The 25,230-nt window shown below is 40.1% G+C and overlaps 1 long non-coding RNA gene across 1 annotated transcript in view; it reads right to left on the reverse strand.

Annotated features, from left to right (window-relative positions):
- Nucleotides 1-25,230, reverse strand: part of LOC138745276 (uncharacterized) — a 342,228-nt gene that overhangs the window by 148,190 nt on the left and 168,808 nt on the right. The gene's annotated exons all lie outside the window — the stretch shown is intronic.

The raw sequence follows: 25,230 nt of genomic DNA on the forward strand, positions 1-25,230 counted from the left end.
ACTTTTATGAAGCAAGATATTAATGTAGTTAAGAGTGATGTTACGAGATGGACACGATCAGTGGATACTGTGCAAGATCATTTTAAAAAGATTGAGGAGGCTTTCTTGAATGCAAGAGTCAAGTGGAGCGTAATAGAGAAAAAATGGAAATAGTGGAAGATCCTTTTGTAGATTGGGGGATTCAGAAGAAGGAATTATTGAAGAAGTTTGACTCATTAGAAAACCAATGTCGTAGAAATAATGTTAAGATAGTAGGTCTTCCGGAAGATATGGAAGGTTCGGATCCGGTGAAGGTTTTGAAGAAATGGATCCCAGAAGTGAAGGGCAGGTAATTCGTTCAAGATGGACTGGAATTAGATCGAGTGAACAGAGCGTTAAGGAATAAACCGTTTCCAGGCCAATTACCACGAGCAGTTTTGATTCGCTGTTTTAAATAACAAGACAGAGAGGTGATACTCCGATTGGTGGTGCAGAAAACATGGCAAAATCAGACTCCACTGATGGTTCAAAATAATAGGGGTTTTTTAATGCAGATCTGAGTCAAGAAATTATCAGAAGAGACCGAGAATTTAATTCAGCCTAAGAAGTATTGTGGCGAAAGGGATATAAATTTGCTTTTCGTTATGCGGCAGTATTGAAAGATTTTTATGGGAATTTTCAATATCAGTTTTTTGAGAATGACCATGATGCTTTAATATTTGCTAATTCATTGCCAGATGTACGAGGAAATGGGTGATCGTCACCATTGTCACCAAAGGGAAGGGTCAATGGGAATGGAAATGGGAAGATTGGAAAATATGGAAAGAATGGGAAAAAAGTTGAATGGATGCAAAGTCTTCTCGATATTGACGATCCGGAACAATCATTGGGACTGGAATCACTGGGTTGAATGTTTTTGTTTCAGGACTTTGTGAAAGTCTGCCTGGGGGTGGGTGACACTGAGTCCTTTAGTCACCTGCTACTTGTGGACTTTACCACACCCAGATTTTTAGGGGGCTACTACTTTTGAGTATCTTGTTTTGGGATTGATGTTTCTCTTTTTTTTGGAATTTTTAAAATAGGTGGGATTCGAATACAGTGAGACTTAGAAGGGGAGTATTATTTTATAGTAGGATTCACATTTGTGAGAAGGTTTTAGAGTGATATAATATGAACTGTGTCAGATACTGTGACACTAGGTTCACAGAGCGAGAAGGTTTAACAGTCATGTATGGTATGTTGAGGTAGATAATTTGACACCAGGAGTAAAGTGGGGATCAGGTTTAACGGTGATGTACTGTAGACTGAGGCAGATACTGTGACACCAGATTCACATGAGAATAACGTTTAATGGTGATGTGCGGTATGTTGAGGTAGATAAAGTGATACCAGGTGCACAATGGGGATAATGTTTAATGGTGATGTATGGTAGACTGAGGCAGATACAGTGACACCAGGTTCACAGTGGGGAGGAGGTTTAATGGTGATATACGGGAGACTGAGGCAGAACTGTGCCACCAGGTTCACAGTTGGAGAAGGTTCAACAATGAGGTAGGGTAGACTGAGACAGTTATTGTGACACTGGGTTCACAGAAGTGAGGAAGTTGAAAAGTAATGTCCGATAAACTGTATCAGATACAGTGACACCCATTCACAGATGTGTAAAGGTTTAACGATGATGTATGGTAGACTGATAAGAGATACTGAGACAATGGGTTCACAACATTAACACAGTTTAACAGTCATGTACAATTAACTGTGTGAGATACTGCGACACCAGGTTCAGAGTGGGGAGATGTTTTAACGGTAAAGTACAGTAGATGTTGGCATATACTGTGACGCTGAGTTCAGGGCAGTAAGAAGGCTTAATGGTGATGTGCGTTAAACTGAGGCAGATACTTTAACACCAGGTTCACAGGAGGAAAAGGTTTAATGTTTATGAACGGTAGACTGAGGCAGAAAATGTGAGATGGATTCCACAGTAGTAAGAAGGTTTAACAGTGATTTACTTTAAACTGTGTCAGATACTGTGACATCATGTTCACATTGGGGAGAATGTTTAACAGTGATGTACGGTAAATTGAGATGGATACCGTGACACCGGGTGAACAGTGGGGAAGAGGTTTATCAGTGATGTACGATAGACTGAGATCAATCCCGTGACACCAAGTTCACAGTAGTGAGAAGGTTTAACGGTGATGTACGGTAGACTGAGGCAGATACTGTGACACCAGGTTCACTTTGGGGAGAAGGTTTAATGGTGATATACTGTAAATTGAGATATATACCGTGACACCAGGTTCACAGTGGGGAGAAGGTTTAACGGTGATGGACGGTAGACTAAGGCAGATTCTATTACACCAGGTTCACAGGGGGGGGGGGAGAAGGTTTAACGGTGATATACTGTAAATTGGGATATACACCGTGACACCAGGTTCACAGTGGGGAGAAGGTTTAATGGTTATGGACTGTACACTGAGGCAGATTCTATTACACCAGGGTCACAGAGGGGAGAAAGTTTAACATTGATGTACGATTAACAGTGTCAGATACTTTGACATCAGTTTCATATTGGGGTGGCAGGCAAAGTGACACCAGATTCAGAGTGGAGAGAGGTTTAATGCTGATGTATGGACGACTGAGATCATTACTGTGACATTGGCTTCACAGCAGTGAGAAGGTTTAACAGTAATGTACAATACACTGTGTCAGGTACTGTGACACCAGGTTCACAGTGGGGAGAATGTTTAATGAGATGTATGATAAACTGTGGCAGATTCTGTGACAACAAGTTCACAGTGCGGAGAATGTTTAATGGTGATGTACAGTAGACTGGGACAGATATACTGACGCTGGATTCACTGTAGTCAGAAGGTTTAACAGTGATGTACAATAAACTCTGACCTATACTGTGACATCAGGTTCATATTGGGGAGAAGGTTCAACAGTGATGTACGGTAGAGGGAGGCAGATACTGTGACACCAGGCTCATTGTATTGTTCATTTATCTAATTTATATGCTCCATTTTTTTGTGGCAACTTCCAAACATTCCATAAACTTCTATTCTAATCAGATTTTGTTCATTTAAATAGGTCACCACTAAAAGCCCAAATTGTTTGGTCTATTAAGTACGCTGCACAAAATTAAATTCTTTACCTGGGTTTGGTTCAACGGCATTTCAGTCTGCTTCATTATTTTTTCAGCCCCTCGTTTTGTGCTTTCTGCTTTGCCCAGCCGATTCGCCAAATGGGCATCCAACTCTGTCTTCTCAGCTTGACGCAACGTCTCCTCTGTAAACTTAAGCAAACCAAGAAGACTGAAGTTAAAATTTTCACATTGGCATTTTCAAACACAAAAATGACGCTGTGAGTTGCAATTTCACATCAAAATCCCACTTACTAAACTTGCAAACAACTGAATCGCATCCAACAGCTGGAAAATTGCAAGAGAGCTGCTTGGTTAAAGCAAAAATTCCACCCAGTCACTCCATTAAAGGCCTCCAAGTTAAAAACAGATAGCAACCTGAAAGTTAAGTACAAAGATCTGTATCAGGAATATTAACGGGCTTTTTAAAAAAAATCATTTCCACTATTGAAAGAAAACTCCTCAGGGAACACCAAGTTCTTGTTGAACAATTCCTGTTGTATTCCTCAAAATGGTTTGAATCTTGATTTCAAGCAGAGTCACTTGGTGAAATTGTTGGTCCAGAACAAACCCTGCCCACACACTCCCTTAAATACCTGCAAAGTCGTGGCTCAGCTCTGCTCCATGCTAAAGCTATAAAGCTTTTCGGAAGAGATAATGGACTTCAGATGCTTGGACGTTGAGTCACAAAAACATTAATGATTCCCTGAACAACACACCTCTATCTGAAAACCAACAAGAACCTTCCCGAGTGGTAAATATCAACAAGACATAATATCATGTAACCATTGTGTTTGTGTCGTTTGAGAATTGCATTTCCATTCAATCAGAATTAGAGTTTTGGGTGCCGTATTTGAGAAAAGATGTGCTGTTGTTGGAGAAGGTCAGAGATGATTTACTGGAATGATATCAGGAATGAAAGGGTTAGTGTATGAGGAACAATTGTCGACTCTTCGACTGTACTAGTTGGAGTACAGAAGGATAAGGGTGTCCTCAGAGGCATTTCAAATGGTAGAAGGCCTGGACAGAGTACATATGGCAAAGATGTTTCCCATGGTAGGGGATTCTAGGACAGGAGAGCATAATTTCAGGATAAAAGGGTGTCAATTTAAAACAAATGTGGAAAAATTGATTTTGTCAGTGGGTCATGAAACCCACGTGAGGTCATTGGCTGTATTTAAGGCAGAGATTAACAGGTATTTGATACATCAAGGAATTAAGGGTAATGGAGAGAGAGCTGGGCAGTGGGGCTGAGTGGGTGAATGGTGGAACAGACTTGACGGGCCTACTTCTGCTCCTATATCTTGTGATCTATATCCTGCTGAAGAACTAGACAACCCTCCTCTTGTATTCCATTCTTAGAAAACATTCTGCATCGTGGTTTTATGTCACATGAACCCATTTCAGATTGAATCCCATGTTACAAATAACCCATTGCAAATTCTGCATTGAGAGGACTGCAGCTTCCTCATTTAAAAAATTGTTATGGAGCAGCTCAAATGAGATTTCTTGCTTCTTTTTTTGAAAGGGTTAAAATAGAATCAAATAAAATAGGAAAGGGAAAAGCAGAAGAATTTATGTACAACTGGGAATCAAAATTAATGGTTGGTGATAAAGATACACAATTGTTGAAACATTTGATTAATATATGGAATAAAATAAATGATGTAATTGGTGTAAGTGGATGTACATCACCTAGAATGGCTTGGATTCAAAATCCTCGTATCTTTTTCAAAGGATCATCAATTTCTGGACAGCGGGTTTCGTAAGGGGATAATAAATGTTGAAGATTGTGATGAAAGGGGTCAATTAATGTCATTTGACCAACTGAGAAATAAATATTATATAACTCATAGCAATCTTTTTTTGCTATTTCCAACTTAGAGCATATTTGAAGGATAAGTTAGGACCAACCATGTTGTACTGAAATAGAAATTCCTTATAATAGGAATTGTTAAAAAAAAATATTTGATAATGTCCTCTTTATTACAAGTAGGAACCTTTAAATGAGGAGTTCATAAGTTGAGACAAAGGTGGGAAATGGATCTGAATATTGTAATTGATTGGCAAATATGGGCAGATCTATATAAGGATCTCAATGCAAGATATAAATTAGTTCAGTATAATTGTTTTTACATCAGTCATGTAGTAGATGTCAGCAAGGATTTTATTTGAATGCTGCACCTGGAGTCAGGTGACTCAGGCTGTTGGATTTGAAAAGCTCCTCAGGAAGCTGATTTGGCAACAGAGATCACGTGATCCAGGGGAGTTGTATTATTTCACTTCAACTCAGCAGTCTGGAACTATTGACCAGAGTTCCACACTGCAGCAGTGAGGAAGGAATTCACAACTAGTTTTTCTTCTAGAGTTATTTCTTCCAGCAGTGAAATTGAATAGAATAAAATCAGAATTATCAGATCATTGTTTTATGTGTGATGAAGATGTCGCAACTTTCTTGCATTCAACTTATCTTTGTCCTAATGCAAGATGTTTTTGGGGGAGAATTACAATATTAATGGAACAAGTTAGAGGAGATGTTTTTCCACAGAATCTGACCTTATTTTTATTAGGAAACATTGAATGAACAAGGCCCAAATTAAATCTATTAATATATCAATTGAAATTTGTTAAATTAATGTTAGCGGTGATGAGGACATGTATTGCACTTACTTGGAAATCAGATATACATATATTTTTAGGGATGCCAAGATGACATGCAAATATTCAAGGTTGTATTCCTTTGGAAAAAATTACAAATAGCTTGAGAAATATATACTCCATGCTTTTGCAAATTTGGCACATGAATATTCAAATATCAGGCTTCAATTTGTAATAATGCCCTTTCCATCCCTCTAGACATGTGAGATTCTCCTCTTAGTTAATTTTTTTTATTTAGATTTTATAGATTTCCTTGCCACCGTGAACTCTGGGGAAGCGGACAACTAGTGCAGGGCACCAGAAAACAGAAAGACCACATCCCACCAACATCTCAGAAGCAGAGGATTCAATCCACAGGTCAGTGACCAAGGAAGCAGACCAGTGAGGGGTTCTGCAACTGAAAGACCCACATAGGTGGCAGGGTGTTGGTGACTTGAGGAGAGGAACCCACGCAGGCTGCGGGCTTCTGGACATAGCAGTCAAGGAACTCACACCAGGCTGTGAAATGTTAGAGACTGGGTCTAAACTGGCTAAAAGGGTGTCAGGTATCAGACCTGGGATACGAGCGAGTGCTAAATGGTTCCTAATTATGTCAGAGGTTCAAAAGTGGAGCTCACATTGCCAATGACTTGGATGGTCTGTGAGCATTGAAAGAGAATTCACACACACTCAGTGACTTCGCCCAGGGTTTTGGGTGGTTGGGGGGAGGTGGGGGAAAGCACTCAGTCTTTCTCTGACTGCAAGAGGCATTTCAGGCAATTTCTGCCTTATAGCAGGAAAAAAGCAATTTTCACTTTTATGACACTTTTTAATTACATGACAGTAAATTGTCTCCTGAAATAGAGAGAGGTTCAAGTTTCAATCTATTACAAACTTCACTCACCAGATTATACCTCTTCCCACTTTTTTTTTGCAAGGACACCGTTGATTTTATCACAACTCCTCTGCTGCATCTGTCCTGTGACAGATTATATATTTAACATTTTATATAGAGATGTTTTTGAAAGAGATGGATTGTAGGAGTCGTTAAGGTCACAAACAAACACATACACTTCACAAAACAGCTCTTATTTAAAATGCAAGAGCTTTGCTGAGAGTGAGTCATTCAGGCACCGAGAGCCTTTGCAAAGACAAAACAAGGAGACTGTTTTGCTAAAGAATTTCAAAAGCAGGTGTAAATGGATTATTGTTTTTAAAGCAACAGATGAATGGACTCAGAAGTATGAGAAATATACTGGCTATTACCAGTTTGCTGTTCTAAGGTTTTGCAAGGAGAGAGGAGAGACCAAATAGGCTTTTTCTAAAAAAAAATGAGAGAGAGAGAGAGAGATGGCAAAATGGCATCTTGTTTTGAAGACAGGTTGTGAGTTCTTAGTTCAGCCTGTTGAAAAACTTTGTTGTCCATACAAGAGGAAATGGCGGGCTAGAAATTATGTTTTACCTGAAATAAGGGAAACAAAAGGTGATCAATGGTGACTTGCAGAAGAGGTTATCATCTGGAATATCCTGATTGGTCAAGTTTCTTTGGCAAGACACCAAAGTGGCTGATCAGAGGGAATCAGTTTATGTGTGTCCAATGTGCATGAAATCCCTCTCTGAAACCAACAAGAACCTTCCTGGAGGGTAAACATTTACTTTTAAGCACCAGAGCTTGGTGAAAATTCATAAATGTTGAATTCTATGCACAGTATAAGAACTGATAGACACTGGTGAACTTGGAGTTGTGTCAAAGAACTTTATACACATTAAATACACCTGCACTTAAAATTAGAAGGCGGTAATGGAAGGCTGTTAATAGTGATAAGTTAAAGTTTGATACTGTTTTTTTTTGTTTAAAGAAAATTAAAAACAATGTTTGTTTAAGAATGAATGGTGTTATTGTTCAAAATCTTCCTGAGATCGAAAGTATTCTTGGACTGAATAGACATCTGGGCCAAATAGCTATTTAAGGACAATCTGTACATGATTGTACATCCTAAAGTACAATGACTACTTCTATCCACTAAAGATTGTTAAAGAGCAAGAATAGACAAAACAATCACGTAAAATTCCCATCCATACAGCACAAAACAATCACACCTCCTTATCGGTCAGGAAGTGCCTACACTTCCCAAGGTGGCTGAGGAGGTCAAGGCCAATGGCTCTCATCCTGAGATTTTACAGGAGCGCTGTTGAGTCTCCTGTCTGGCTGCACCATTGGATGATCTAGTTGCTGTAAAGCATCAGACAGCAATGATGCAGAGTAGTGAGGATCACTGGGGCCTCCCTTTTTCTGTAGATGACATTCACTAGGAGTGTTGTTCAAATTAGGCTCAAGGAATAGTGCAAAGACCATTTTGATCTAGTGAACAGCATCTTTCACCACGTCCATCATCAAAATCTGGACTTACAGGCTGGGGAATAGCTTCTTCCCACAGGCTGTGAGATGGATGAAAAGTATCCTCTCAGTGCAATAATCCTCCAAATATTTATATATGTAGCGGCTACTTCAATAGAGCTACTAAAGAAACACACACATACCAGGGTAGTCAACACAAGACTGCTTTATTCATTCTTTACAGGCTTCTTCTATTTACAGCGTGTCCCGGGCTCCATGGGTCAAGGTGCGACATCATTTATGAGTTTGCTGCAGATCCACAGGACCACAGGTTTAAATTAAGCCCTGTGAGTGTCTCGTACCTTCCGGCAGGGGAAATCACAGATCAACGTGCCTTTCCTCGGCACGCAGCACCACGTGCATGCGGTCAATTAAATGGATGAGTTCCCAGCTGTCTGCCTTATGATTTCATGTGCCTGCCAAAGAACCTTGCCCTCTCGGCCCGCTACACAGCTGCTACACCTCCCCCAGAACCGTCGCCAGAAAGTAAAACAGCAGCTGCATGCACCTTAGGTGGACACCCTCATTGTCTGGGCTGGGGGCATTGAATGGGTGAAGCGGGATCCACATGGGCAGCGTTGTGTCTGTCCAAACTAAACAGCTGTGAATATCCCACAATGTCCAAAGTATACTCAAACCCATCCTTCTTCACCACGCAGAAAAAGCCCTCATACGGTCATTGTAACAGCACTCCTGGGTCCTGTCTGCGCACAAAACAAAATCAGCGTCCAGGAGTGGTGGGGCACGTTCTGTTAAGGGGATCCAAGCCAATGGGTAGGAAAGCTTTGCTGATCACGATACCATGTCGAAACTGCTGAAGGATGTTCAGATCAGAGTTGGTGGTAAAATGAATGTCCCATGAAATTTTAAAGACCAGACCATAAACCATCTCTGTGGACAATGCAGATATATCTTGCTTTGAAACTGTGCGCACTCCCAAAAGAGTGCATGGCAACTCATCAACCTAATTGGGACAAGTGAGTCGGGCCTTAAAAGTAGACTTCAGTTGCCGGTGGGAACGTGACTGAATTAATGTGGGAAAACCAAATCTGGCCATCCAGTTGACGATGAATGCTCTGGCCCTTGTCTCAGTGTCACTGGATGGCAACGGGATGACCTCTGGCCTCGCGTGAAATGTTCTACAACTGTTAGAATGTATCTCATGTTTTGAGATTCTGGCAATGGTCCCAGCAGGTCCACATGCACATGTTCCAACTGCCTGCATACTGTCAGTAAATGTTGAAGAGGTGCCTTAGTGTGGCACTGAATTTTGGCAGTCAGGCAGGAGATAGTCATCCAAACCCATTGCATGACGCCTTTTCTCAGTCCATGCTATACATATTTATTTGACATGAGCATGACAGATGTTCTGATGGACAGATGAGATAAGCTGTGTATCTGGTCAATAAGGTGTTTCCTCCAAGATGCAGGAAACATTGGTCTAATGTAGCCCAAAAACATGTCACAAAGTAAGGTTGGTCACCCAGTTGTGCTGCCCCCTGCGGTATGTCCAGGTTAGTAATGGCCATACTGTATGCCTGAACATCGGGGTCCATTGCCTGGACACTGGCTAATTCAGGAATATCAATGTCACACTGAGTATGATATACAGTCGGTCTGGACAGAATATTCATGACGAGATTGTTTTTACCAGATGTTATCCAAGTAGATCTAAGGGAACTCTAAATCTCTGCCCAAAGTGTCTATAACCCGCTGGCAGGTTTGAACAGCATTCTGCAACTCAAGAGGCATCCTAAGACATTCAAAAAGCCCAGAAGGGGTAATAATCACCATTTTAGGAATATCTTCCTTCTGGATGGGATCTGATGGTATCTCATGACAAGATCAACCATGGAGAAAGCACAGAAATTGTGCAGATGGGAGGCAAAATCTTGCATATGAGGGACGTTAAGACAGTGGGTCTTATCTTGAGATATGGTCTGCTGGCCTTCATAAATCATAGCATAGACTAGAGTGTAGCTGGAAAGTGATGCTGCAACTGTTTAAGGCATTGGTGAGGCCAGGTTTGGAGAATTGTTTTCAGTTCTGGTCTCCAAATATAGGAAGGAAATAGATAAGGTGGAGAGGGTGCAGAAAAGATTTACAAAAATGTTACGTGGCTTACAACATCTCGAGTACAGAGAAAGATTAAGGAGACAGCGACTTTATTCATTGGAACGTAGACGGATGAAGGGGGTTATGATAGAGGTATTCAAAATTATGAAAGGAATAGATAGACTGCACGTGAGTAGACTCTTTCCCCTGAGGGCAGGAGAGGTTGGAACAAGAGTGCATGAGTTCAAGGTAAGGGGCAAATTTTAGGAGGAATGTGAGAGGATTCTTCTTCACTCAGAGAATGGTGGCAGAATGGAATGATCTTCCAGAAGAGATAATTGCGGCAGGGTCCTTTCTGTCATTTAAGAGAAGGTTGGATGTGTACATGGATATGAGGGGGTTGGAGGGATATGGCCAGAGTATTGGAGGGGAAAACTAGTGGAGTTGTTCATGTGAACTGGCACAGACTCAAAGGGCCGATATGGCCTGTTTCCATGCTGTAAACTGTCATATGGTTATATGTGCTGGGCTCCACGGGACAAGGTGGGACATCATTAAGAGTTTGCTGCCAGCGGGTTTGAATGAAGCCCCGTGAGTATCCCGCGCTTTCCGGCAGGAGACTCCAAAAATCGAAAAGATGAATTAACTATTTCCATGAGCCCTCCCCTTTTACGTCTATTTTTCTAAAAGCACTCAGTAATACACCAAGGCAGTAAAATAAAAACTCGATGCTGAGAATACTCAGCAGATCATCTACTGGAAAAAATAATCGGAGATAAAATCTTCAGGTCGATAATCTTTCACTGGGATTCAGAAAGATGATCAAATAAACCTGATTCTCTTTGCTGAGAAAAAGAAGAGGGGAAATAACAAATTGAATACGTGGGATGAAAAGCCCGAGCAGCAGAAATGGCAGTGGTGCTGGATGAGTGGAGTCCACTCTTTGATCAACACATCTGTCTGCATGGAGGGGGAAAGGATAAACAAGACAAACGCAATGCCGTCACTGTGAGGTTCAATACGACAGCTGCAGAGAATCTGAAATGAAGGAATGGTAAAAATACTTGTTTTTGGATCAATGTGACAAAATTTGACCTGAGAAAAGAAAACAAAATTGTTTTGCTCTGCCAGAACTCTCTAGATCAAGGGGCACAATAAAATAGTCCAGAAGTCAACATTATGAAATTGAACAGAGAAGTTATACAAATCTCCAACAAGAGATAAAACATAGTTACATAATTCCATGAAAGTGGTGTCACAGGACGACAGGGTTCTAAAGACAGCTTTTGTCATCTTGGCCTTCATTAATTAACATATTGAAAATAAGAGTTGGGAAGTTATGGTAAGGTTGGATAAGATGTTGGTGAGGCCACATTTGGAGTATTGTGTGCAGTTCTGGTCACCTAGCTACAGGAAGGGTTATTAGTAAGATTGAAAGAGTGCAGAGAAGATTTACTAAGACGCTGCCAGATCTTCAGGAGTTGATCTACAGGGAAAGGTTGAACAGGTTGGGACTTTATTCCTTGGAGTGTCGAAAAATGAGTAAGAGATTTCTTCAAGTGGCACATGAATGGGAAAAAAGGCTGAGAAAGACTGCAGTGGACCCAATTGTGAAGGAAATATTTTGCTTTAGAAAAACTGTCAGTGGCCCATTTCCTCTGGAGTTATGAAACCACGCACAGAACAAGTCAATGACGTAAATAGAAAATTAAAACATTGGTTTTCAAACTTTTTCTTTCCAATCACATACCACATTAAGTAATCCCTTACTAACAGAGCACTTCTGGCACAGGGATTAAGTGGAATATGATCCGGGGGGTGGGGGAGGGTGTGAAGGAGGAGTTTCTTGATGAAAATGTTTCTCCATCTCCGTTTTAAGCAGACATCCTTTTATTCTGAGGTTGTGCCCACTGGTCCTAAACTGTCCCACGACTGGCAAAATCCTCTCTATCCAGCCCTTTCACTATTCATCAGATTTCAATAAGGTCCTGCCTCATCCTTCTAAACTCAGGCGAGTCCAGACCCAGAACCATCAAATGCTCCTCCAACATTATTCCTCTCATCCCCAGGATCATTTTTGTTAATCACCTCTGGGCCATCACATCCTCTCTTAGAAATGGGTCCTAAAATTGCTCACAACACTTATTAGATCAGGACAACAAGAAGGTGGTCACGGGAGGGAAGACAGCTGCAGGGCTGCCTAGAGTCCACGGATTTGATGGTGTGCAAGGAGTCAGCTGAGGGGAGGGGGGATTGTCGTGGAAGAATGGCATCGGAAAATGACGTGAGAAGACACCTCTCCCTGACTAAACTGTTCAATACTCGAACTGTAGTGACTTTTTTGATTTTTATCAATGTTTTGAACAGTAATTTACTACAGTAGGATTCTGGAAATGAAGAAAGGAAAAAAGCAGTGTTGGGCACTGCCAGTTGCCCCAATAATCACAGAGACAAAGAATGAGGGGAACGATAGGCTTTATTAATCACAAGACTGCAGGCCCGGGTCCAAGTGAGGGAAGTGAAGGGATGGAAGAGGTGGCTCGACCTTTATGGCCGGGTCACAGTGGAGGAGTTTAGGGAGGAGTCGAGGAGAGGATGACATCAGGAGGGTGGGCCATCCCATGCCTGTACTGATAAGTACATACAATACCATTTCATTACCAGCAACTTAGAAAAAACCTAGGTTTTCAACCTGTAAAAAGTGCAGAAGAAGCAAGGCCGACCTTCCAGAAGGAACCTCGGGAGCAGTTAGAGATAGATCCGAATCCTCAATGTGGAACTCGGGAGAAGCTGGAAGAAACATCCACATCCTCTGCGCATCCAGTGACGCAAGATGTCCTCAAGTTGTTTGGCCTGGCGGCGGGTCAGGAGGAGTGCGAGGTCTGCCGGAAGATATTGAAGGTTCAGATCCTGTAAAATTATTTTTGGAAATGGATTCCAGAGATGTTGGGAGTCGAGTCTTTTGAGATCGGGCTCATAGGGCGTGAAGGAGAAAACCTTTTCTGGGTCAAATGTCAAGAGCGGTTCTTTTAAGATGTTTGTGATATCAGGATAGAGAAATTATATTGTGGCTTGCGGATCAGAAAGTCGCCTTGATCAAAGCCCTACGATGTATCAAGGCAATAGGGTTTTATTTTAAGATGATTTAAGTCAGGAGATTATTAAGTGATGGAAAGAGTTTAATCTGGTCAAAGCAGTGCTGTGGAAGAAAGGGTATAAGTTTACTTTTTGGTATCCGATTATATTTAAGGTGATTTATGGGCGAGATCAGTCTCAATGTTTTGAGAGTCCTTATGGTGCATTATCTTTTGCAAATTCCTTCCCAGATTTGAAGGAATTGATGGGGAAAATGCCCGAGGATAAGATTGGGAAGGGAATGGGAATCGGTGAATGATGTTGAAGATGAAGCTCAAGCTCAATGTGGGTGTTATCACTGGGATGACTGATGGGTTTTAATGGTCGGTTGGGGGGTGGTGGTTGACTCTACTACTTCTAAAGTCATCTGCCACTTGTGGTATTGACTGCACCTGGTTCACAGAGGGGGGGTCCAACTCTTGGGCTCTTAGGTTTTTACATTTTTTTACAGTGGTTTCTTATTGTTTGAAAGGGGGGTTTGGGTTTTTAAAAAATTTATATCTAATTGTAATTGCTGTGTGAAGTGTCAATCTCAGGAGGAAATTAAGTTATGGCTCATTTAAATTATGTGACCTTTAATGTTAAATGACTTAATAATCTGATGAAAAGGAAGGTAATATTGGCATATATAAAGAAAATGAAGGTTGATCTTGCTTTTTTGCAAGAAACTCATTTGTCTGAGAAAGAACATATGAAATTGATGAGAGATTGGGTCGGACATGATTTTGCATCTCCATTTAATTCGAAAGCTCGAGGTGAGTTGCTACTTTGGTTCATAAGAAGATTCCGTTACAGTTGGAATCATTCTCTGCCACATTGGGTCGAGAGCTGTTGGTGAAATGTAAATTTGTTGCTGAAGCATGGACTTTGATGAATGTTTATCCACCCAATGAAAATGATGAAGACGCTATTTCTGAAACTTTTTGGAATCTGGGTCAAGCTAATGAAAATATTTTGGTTGGTGGGGATTTTAATTGTGTGTTGGATAAATTTCCAAAACTGTACAAAGAACCAAAATAGCTAAATGGATGTTAGACTCAATGAAAGATTTGAATTTGGTAGAAATATGGAGGAAATTAAATCTGACAGAATAACTTTTCTCTTTATTCACCCAGACATTATCCTTTTTTGAGAATTGACTTTTGCTTAATGTTAGTACAATTACAGGGTAGATTTATACATGCAGAGAATAAGAGTAGGATTTTGTCTGATCATTCCTCATTGTTAAGTAGAAGTACACAATCCTTTATCTGGACATCTAAAATCCGGAAAGTTCCAAACACAAGCAAGTAGGGAGAGAGACGGCAGTGCGAGGCAGGAGGGAGAGGGGTGGGGGGAAAATGGCAGCATGACTGGAAGTGATTGGGGGTGGATACAGCAACACAATTTGGGTGGGCTTAAATCTGGGTTTCTGAAATCTAGAAAAATCTGAAATTCTGAACACAGTGACCCCCCCCCCCCAAGGGTTCTGGATAAAGGATTGTGCACCTGCACATGTTCTGGTTTGCATAATGTAGACACCCCTTATCGGCGAATGTTTAATGGGATGTTATTGAAGCAACCAAAATTTCTAAGTTATATCAAAGACCATATTCAGTCTTATTTGCAAATTAATACAGATTCAGTACAAAGTAAATTTGTTTTGTGGGATGTTTTAAAAGGTTATTTAAGAGGTCTGATAATCAATTATACTGCAAGAATTAAGACACAGCATTTGGCAGAGAGGCAAAATTTGGAGAAGGAAATAACAATTTGAGAGAAGGAATTCCAACGAAATTCGACTGTGGATAAAAAGACTTTTTTGATTCAGTTGAAACTGTTATAATATAATGCAAACATATAAATATCAAAAATTAATACAATGATCCAAATAGCGTTATTATGAGTTAGGAGAAAGAGAACATAAGGTTTTCGCTCGGCAATTAAAGACTGAACAGGCATCAAGGACAATAAATGTGATAAGAACTAAATCAGGAGTTACTTTTAAACCTCAGGAAATGAATGATGAGTTTCACTCATTTTACCAGAATTTATATCCTTTTGAAGTAAGTCAGGATGAGGAACGTGTTGAGTCTTTTTTAGGTAGTTTGAACGTATCAGTTTTGGACGATAAAGATAGGACAGAATTGGAAGTTCCTTTCAGTGATTTAGAAATTGAAGAAGCGATATTGAATATCACCTGGAGAAGATGGGTTTACAGGAGAGTTTTATAAAGAATTTTATGAAGTCTTGTCTCCTGTTTTGGTTGATGTTCTTAAATAAGCTACAGAAGAGCAAAAGCATTTCCAGAATCCTTTTGTAGACCTAGACTTAGTTATTGCAAAAAAGAAAGAGCCCCATTGAAAGTTGCCTCATATCGACCAATATCTTTATTAAATGTAGTTTATAAGTTAGTAACTAAGGTATTGGCCAATAGACTTGTGAAGTATTTAACACGTTTAATCGAGCCTTTGATCGAGTTGAAAGGTACTTTTTATTTAAAATACTTGAAAGATTTAAGTTTGGAACTTTTTTACCTGGTTGTTTTAAAGCCTTGTATAAAAGGCCTTTGGTGAGTATGGTGACAAATGGACAAATTTCAGATACGTTTAATTTAACACACTCCACAAGGCAAGGTTGTCCTTTGTCACCATTGGTGATAGAACCGCTAGCCCAAGCTATAAGACAAAATGATAAAATTAGTGGGATTAAAATAAATGAAGAGGAACGTAAGATTAATTTGTTTGCAGATGACGTACTAATATATTTAACAAATCCTCAGTAATCATTATGACATCGACAAACCTGTTTGGTTCAATATGGAAAAATGTCTGGTTATAAGGTTAATCGGGATAAGAAGAACATATTACCAATTACACAGGAAGATTATCCTGCTTGTAAACAGATTACACAGCTTAGATGGACTAAGAAAATTAAATATTTAAAGGTAATGGTTGATGTGGATTATGTGTAAGTTTAACTATGTTTCTCTATTGATAAAATTCAAGCTGATTTAATTAAATGGAAAGATCTTCCTTTGACATGAATGGCACATGTGAATTGTATTAAAAATGAATATTTTTCCTTGAATTCAATATCTTTTTCAATCAATTCCATGTTTGTGTCCAAACATATTTTTTAAAGAGTTATGTAGCAATCAGAATATTTTTATAGAAAGGTTCATTGGCTAGAGTATTGTTGCAAAATTTAACATGGCAATATGCATTAGGGATGACAATGGCCTCATTTTCAGAATTATTCATTAAATTATTAGTTTATTATCAGTTAAAATTTATTAATAGGATGTTCGATGTTAATCAACCTCCACACTGGGTTAAAGTGTTATTAGCACAGATTTCTCATTCTATTATACATCAATGTATATTTAGATGGACTCCTCGTCTTTTGCATTATTATAATGTGGCAGTATGATGACATTTATGTGATACTTGGTATAAAAGAAATCTGTCAATAGCAACTGGAGATAAGGTTTCATTACAAATTCCATTACATCAGGATAAATACATATCCTTCTCGATGGGTAATCTCAGTATTTAAAGATTTGCCAGATGAAAGGTGTTCAAGTGTTAGCAGATTGTTTTGAAGATGGGATTTTTTTCTTATGTTAGGCTTCAGGAAAATATTGAGGTACCGTTAAATTCTTTACTTGCATATTTTCAAGTACATGCTCCAGTAGTGAAGAGTTTTGGGCGGGAATCGAACATGCCTAAGTTAACTAATTTTAAAATTTAATTGTAAATGAGGCAGAACTTGATTTATTTCAGAAATGTATTCTTTTTTGCAAGAGAAAATGGGTAATCTAGATTGAGATAAATCAAATCTTAAATGGGAGAAAGATTTATCCTTAGAATTATCCCAAGAAGGATGGACTACTATGTGTGAAGAGAGTGTGACTAAATTTGGTGAACTACAATTTTCAACATCAGTTGAATTAAACACCAGAAAAGTTAAAAAGATATGGATTTAGTCATTCAGATTTATGTTTTAATTGTGGGACTCAAATTGGTACTTTTTCTTTCCAATTCTGTCTGGTTGTGTGATAAATAAGTCTTTTTGGATAAAAATTAAAGAGTTTAAGGCGGATTTATTAGAGACTACTTTAATGTTAGATCCACTGATTTTTTTTAAATGGGGTATATTACAACTTTAACAATGGGTTTAAGAATGGATAAATCTCAAATTGAGTTTATTCGGTTCGCATTAGCATTGGTTGGGGAATGTATTGTTATTTCGTGGAAAAATGATGTGGATTTAAATATGAATCGTTGGCAAAATGAAAACTTGTATTTGTTTGGAAGAGATAACATAATTTACGTGATAATTATTTTTTTTATGTGAAGATGTGGTCTAAAATTTACAGTCTTTTGCCTCTTCTTTCTTAAAGAGTGGAGTAACATTTACAATTTTCCAGTCCAGCCTGGGCAGACAAGGATAGATAGACTTTAAACATGAACATGGTGAGGAATTAGCAAAGCTATTCATTCAAATATACTGCTTACAACTAGGTAATTCAAAATCATCCAAGTTATAGGGTTTCACATGAGAGACGAGGCCAATAGCCGCAGAGATCAAGACAAAGCAGAATCATGAACACCATTACTACCAAGATTTACATTGGTGACATATCAGAGTCAATGCAATACTTTAAGATTAGATACAACACAGTAACAGACCCTTTAGGCCCACAAGCCTGTGCTTCCCAGTTGACCTTCAACACCCCCATACTTTTTGAACAGTGGGAAAAATTTGGAGGCCCCTCCCCCACCCTGGGGAAAACCTAAGCACACACAGGGAGAACATAGAAACTCCTCATAGAGAGAGCAGGATTTGAACCCCATCCCTATCACTGGCAGCGCAACAGAGTTGCGATTGTGCCATCCACTGTCGAACCATGTTGGACAGGAAGAAACTCAAATCAAGAAAGTCAATAAATGGAGAGCATCAATATTTCGTGAATTGGTACGGATTAGTTCAGATTTTGAGAAAAGATGGATGGACAATACTTTGCAACAACATAATGACAGTCAGTACAAAAGAAGCCAGAGCGAGCTTACATGGGAGCCAGGAAGGGAAAGTAGCCACTTCATTGAAATGGAAGCAAGAGAATGGTCTTAGGAGCAAGAACCCATGTAAGAGAAGTTCTGGTTCACGAGCAAGTCACAAAAACCCAATGATGCCTTCCAAAGTGCATTCCGATTTGGGAATACGAGGCATTTATCTCGACTTATTTCCCCAGTTTGGGCATTTTAGATAATTAATATTCCCCGGTATTCTTAAAAATCTGATGATGAGATGTTACATGTGTTGCTATGAGGTGTAACAATGCAGCTCGCAGTATTTGCACAGCAGATATAATAAGGGATCCACCCTTCCCCCTCTCCTTCATAGTGTCTATTTAAGACAAACATAATCTGCAAAGAAATGATGATGAGATCACGAGATGTAGCAGTAGAACTTCATTCATCTTTTGATTTGATCGTCTAAACAAGTTTAAAAAAAATTACAGAGCAGTGAGGGTCTGGGATGCATTGCTGGGGTGGAGGTGGGAGCTGGTACAATAAGGATATTCAAAACACTCGAAGATACATGGATGGAAAAATAAAAGAGGGTAATGAGTGTGAGGTAGGGAAGAGTTAGATTTGTAATGGCACTGATATACCATCGTTTACAAACAATTAAAGAATACCCTCACTCGTTTCTTCCAGAAGACAATGGAGTCGACCTTCTTTATCCTCCTCAGACACAACATTGCATTCTTCAACTCCCGAAAGACCACCCAGCCAAACCCCTTTGACCTTCTCATTGGCTCATTGCCACATTGTAATCCTGACCCTCTCTCTCTACTCCTCCTGCATCGGAGATCCATCACCCATACACTGATGTTTAACACACTCGGACACATGGGCTATTCCTCCAGCGCGATGCTTCAAATACATCATCAGCGGCAAATGGCACCGTTCCCAAAGCAGGCAGATGCATCACCGTGACAGCCCCATTCCCCCCCCCACCTCCAGCCTCCGAGCCATGCAAGGAGGCGACTGAATGGAACTGTCCCCAGTGTAATGGTCTGGAGGGTTGACAGTTCACCTGATCTCGTATGATACTGGAAGACAGGCGATGCAGGGGTACGACTGGTCCTTTTGCTCTGGCCCTGATGCAGAATGTGGACATTCGAAATACACTGGCTTCAACCTGTTGATGGAAACAGTGTTACCTTTTCCATTCCTGTCAATAACAAAACACTATGAATGGTGTCATAAGACCTGGAAAGAACCATCGTAAATGAGCTAAAGTGGTTTACGAACAACATCATGTCAAAGAAACACACGAGTACAGTGTTGACAATCATTTGGCACATCCACTGCAGAAGATGCTGCCACATAGGAGAACATCAGAGTTATCTCATTTTCTCAAAGAAAATCAAGAAAACTGACCTGTTCATGGAGCACTGTGTTTGGACTCAGATTCACAAACTCACCTGGCAAGGTCAGGATACAGTCATAGACTAGCTCTACCACTAAACATCTATGATCTGCCCTCAGAGCTGTAGTCACGCAAAGGAGAACCATGGGCAAACGTTCGCTTCATGTAGATGATTTGCCACCTGCTGTCAATGGTGCTTTCGATCGTCAATGAAAATGCTCAAAGAAGCTGTTGGCCTGAAATGCTTAGCCATAATTCAGGTAGTGACGAGAGGATCAGTGAGAGCTCAGACCAATGCTGACTCGAACTGAGACCCTCGATCTGTTGTAATTGTGCCCAGAACACCAAAAGATGGAATCCAATGATCCACAAAAGCCCAAGCAATTGTCTCTGCAGAGATGCCGATGATAGGAATTTCGTCCTTCCACCTGGTAGTCCTGTCCTCACCCGTGAGCAGAGAAGTACATTGCCGAGATGGCGGAAGTGGACCTTCCAAGCCACAAGGTGCATGTGCTGGAAATGGGAATCCAAAACAACAAAATCCCCCAGCTTGAATTTCATGTGCCTGGAGACTTTAGGGCGTTGACTTAGCAAGCAAGTCCTTGCCCATAATCCAACATTCTGTTTAACACGAAGCCAGGTAAGATGTTCCTTCACCAGTTTGATTGATGCTCTTCTACCAGGAAGAGATAGATTGTGAAGAGAAAATCTCCTGCCTCATAGCCACCCACACAAACAGCCTCGTCCTTTCTGTTGGGGGAAAAAATCACAAACCAACTTTTCACCTGATTCATCCAGCATCACATCTTGAAAATGGAGACCAGAGTTGATCTGGTTTCACCGGATGAAATCGGCATCAGTGTGCCGTGCATGAGCCATGGCACTGAAATCGATGGCAGTAGTTTTATGTAATGTCGAGCCTGAATAGGGCACCAGCCACAGCATTCACTTTTCCTCAGATGTGCTGTGTGTCCGATGAAAATTGTAGGATGAAGTCCAAGTGCCGAATCTCTCTGGGCAAATAGAGATGTGTGCTTCTACTTGCAGTATGCAGAAGAGGCTGGTGGTCTGTACAAATGGTCAAAGAATGACCTTCCAATAAAAAACTGAAATATCGAATTAGAAAATGGGATTCATGAGAGAATTACAAAGAAATTTATTTCAAAATTGTATCTACTATATCAAGAGGAATCTCCAAATCCAAACTTGAATAAATCAAAAGAAGGATGGGAATTGGATTTGGGAACTGAAATTGACCCTTTTTGCTGGTCTGACGTTTGTTGGGACAATAATTATTGTTTTTGATAGATTAGTTAATTATAACTTTATTCATCAATTATATTTAAAGCTACAACAATTAATTTATTCCTAATTTTTCAAATTCATATTTTAGATGTGGCACATAAACTGGTACATTTATACATTGTATCTGGAGATATCTCAAGGTGACATCATTTTGGAAAAATGTGGGCAGGTTTTTGGAACAAATTATCATAATGTTTACCATTAACACCTGAGCTTTTACTTTTGGGAAATGTATATGATTTGGAAGCCTAATTCAATTTCTCAAAGAACAATTAATTATTTTTATGTCGCATTGGCAGTTACCAGGATATGTATAACAATTCCATGGAAATCTGAATCCCATCTTAAAATTGATTGTGGGGAAATGCAAAATTGTATTCCCTTAGCAAAGGTGACTTATAATATTCGAACTGGGTATGATACATACTTCAAAGTTTGGAAACCATATTTAGATATGGGTTTGGATATCTAATGTATTCACTTCTCCACCCCACCACCACTTTTCTTTAATCTTAATGGTTGAAACTTATCATGTTGGTTTCATTCTACTATTTTATTAATATCCTGCCTTTCCTTTTGGGAGGGAATAGTTATCACAGTAGCTTTGCACCTAGATCTGTATTTTTTTATCTTTTATACTTTTTTCTCTTCTCACTTTTCTATACAGTTCAACCATTTATTTTTTTTATTCTATTTTCATAATTGTAAGTTTCATTTGGATACGATTCTATAATTATATTGAACTGTATACAAAACTTTACATATATTTTTTTTAAAAACTGAAATATTTCACTGCGAGATAGATAGCTAAGAGTTCTTGCCGAAATGTACTATATTTTCCTGAGCTGGTGACCACTTGGCTGGAAAAAAAATGTCAAAGTTTCCAATTGCCCACAGACTCGTTGTTCGAACACTGGTCCCACAGCACTGACAGATGCATCTGTGGTAAGAGAGCAAGGCCTTGGGCATTTGATGTACAAGCTTAGTGGCCTTTGTAAGAACAGTGTTCACATCATGGAAAGCATACACGGCATCGTCTTTCAAAGTTAAGGTCTTTTTGAAACAGGCATCAGATCCTTTGAGTCATTCAGCAAGAGGTAATAGAGATGCTGTGGCATTCACCAGGGAACAGCAATAAAAATTCCTCCAACTTAAAAACCATCACAACTGGCCAACCTTAATGGCGGGAAGAAATTCTCAAAATTTACGCATTTCCCATTCATCAGGCAAAATACCATGTTGCATAACTCTAGGTCCCAAAAATACAAGATCAGAAGCTCCAGAAACACTTTCCTGGGATTGATCACGATGCCACATTCCTCAGGTCTTGGAAACAATGAGATAAGGTGGCTCTTGTGCTCCTCTTCATCCACACTTACAACCAGAATCTGATCGATCAACACAAGCACCAAAAAAACCCAAGGCCAGTGAATTAGTGGTCCATGAACCACTGGAATGTCTGAGCTGCATTTCATAGACTGAATGCCGAACGGGAGCATCACTGCTGTCTTCGTGACATCCGGAGACTCAAATTGAATCTAATAGTAAGTAGGTACTAGATCTATTTTGGCAAATGCATATTTGCTGTGGAGGTTTGCTGAGAAGTCTTGTAAATTTGGAATATTTTATCAGTCAGGCTTGGTGGAATTGTTCAGGGGACGATCATCTCTGCAAGGCCGCCAATCCCTAGTTTTTTTCAGAACCATATGCAACCGTGAAGCCCAGCAGCTGTCAGATCTGTGGAATACGCCCAACTCTTGCCAATCCAATCTTGCGATTTTAAGATAATCTGGGGGTATTACAAGCCTGCGTCTCAGACCCTGCCTTTATATGGTGGCTTATTGCATGTCTGTACACCGTTACGATGGGGTCATGAGGCAAGGAAAACACGAGTAAGGCTTGGTAAGGGCAGGAATCAGGTTGAAGGTTTGTCAGGCAGCAGGTGGCATTGGAAGGACAACAAATGCAGCTCACTTGCATTCAAGAGCTGCAGTCCACACAACGTTTTTTCAAATACATCATGGAAAAATGTGACAAGAAATTCACTCCCAAAATGGAATTTGCCACATTTACAACTGAAAAACTACCCAAAAAGATGGCAAGACTAAAATGAAGCATGTGTAACCTCTGGCCATGTTTGAATAAGAGAATCATTTGTAGCTGAAAGAACACATGACATGTTAGAAAGACTATGTTCCTCAAGGATTGGAGGGACCGGCACCGATCGAAACTGACAGAAAATTTTGAACTTTTACATAGAGATGGCAAACAAATAACCTACTCCAACAATTGCCTCGAATGTTTCCATTTTTCTCAGTTGCCTTCGATAATCTCTCTCAAATGAGAACAAGATCCCAAAACAAAGGAGGAGAACCATGCCACCAGGCCCATTGAGCCTGCTCCATAAATACACACTGAGCTACTCTACACTCCTTCCAATTTCCACCCTTTTCCCCATATCCCTTCATGCCCTCACTAACGAGATACTTGTCTATTTCTTGTTTAAATACTCCCAGTGATCTGGCTTCCACTACTGTATGAGGCATTAAGTTCCACAGCTCCATGACCCTCTGGCAAAAGAAGTTCTTCCCAATCTCTGTTTTGGATGGATAACCTCTAATTTTCTTGTCATCGATTCACCCACAAAGGGAAACATCTTACCCGCATCCACCCTATCTAAACCTTTCAAAATAAAAAATGTCTCCATGAGATTTCTTCTTTAATTTCCGATATCCCAATGAATATAACCCAAGAGCTGTCAAACACTCCTCATACATAATATTTTGCATTCTGGGAATCATTCTCGTCATTCTCCTCTGCACCCTCCCCAACAACATCACATCCTTTCTCAGATAGGGGGCCCAAAACTGCACCAAGACTCAAAATGAGGTCTCACCTGTGCCCCATAGAGCCTCATTAACACCTCTTTACTCTTGTACATATTTCTCTTGAAATGAATGCCAACATAGCATTCGCTTTCTTCATTACTAATTTCACCTGGTCATTAACATCTTCGAATAAATGTTCTGGGTTTAATTTTTTTAAATCATGTGTGGTTCCTTTTCATCACCTTTTTGGAAGCTGAATTCACAAAATTTTACAAATATTTTTTCAGCAATAATTCTGTGGTACAGAGGATTACTCATCTTTCCTAGAGGTTAAAAGTTGCATTTTGATTTTGTTGTCTCAACTGAACATTGTACAAGGTGAAGGCCGATTAAAATGGATTCAGTAATGATGGCCTTCAACTTTGCATTATTGCTGTGGCTACACAGCTTGAATGATAAACTGCTGTTTCTACAGGGAATTAACTCATGGAAATGTTCTAAATACATTCATTGGAGATAGACCTCTGTGAAATGTTTACTGCCCATCGACAACAATCCTTGAAAAGAGATGAATCATCACCCAACAGAGCAGCCCAGGAATAGGACATTTGGTGAACAATGACTGTGGTGACCATGATGCTCATTTAAATTAATCCCATCTGTCAGCACATGGTCCATACACATCACCCATTCCCTCTTGTTCATGTGCCCAACCAAAACCCTCTTAAATTGTGGTGATTTCACCACTATCCTGGCAGCGTGGACCAGACTCCCACCGCACTGTGCAAAAACCTGCCTCACTTCTCTCCTTTTCCCCTCTCATGTTAAATATAGGCATCGTAGTATTTTTACATCTCCCACAGGGGAGGGGGAAGAAGAAATCTACCTTCTCCAGGACGACAATAATTGGATAAATTTCAACCAGGTCATCACTCAGCTTCCAATGCTCCAGAGAAAACTATCCAAACTATCCTCTCCTCAGACCCAATACATTGTACCCCAACTGCAAGGGAGACGATTTATTATCAAACTTTCCTTCATATTTATTACCGCTTCCAATTTAATGGAGGACACAAGTGGTTGTGTCAGCCAGCTGGACCGCCTCGGGGAACCTCATGGAGCAGTCAATCATGGTGAGAAGGTAACTCATCCCGCGGGAGGCCGGAAGTGACCCCACAATGTCATTGTAGATGTGGCTGAACCTATGTGATGCTGGCTCGAATGTCTGGGGTGGTGCCTTCACGTATGTCTGCATTTTGGTCATCTGGCAGAGTGTACAGGCCTTGGCCCACTGACAACCTGTTTCTGAAGGCTCAGCAAGACAA

The sequence above is a fragment of the Narcine bancroftii genome, chromosome 11, assembly GCF_036971445.1.
Source record: "Narcine bancroftii isolate sNarBan1 chromosome 11, sNarBan1.hap1, whole genome shotgun sequence".
Lineage (NCBI taxonomy): Eukaryota > Metazoa > Chordata > Chondrichthyes > Torpediniformes > Narcinidae > Narcine > Narcine bancroftii.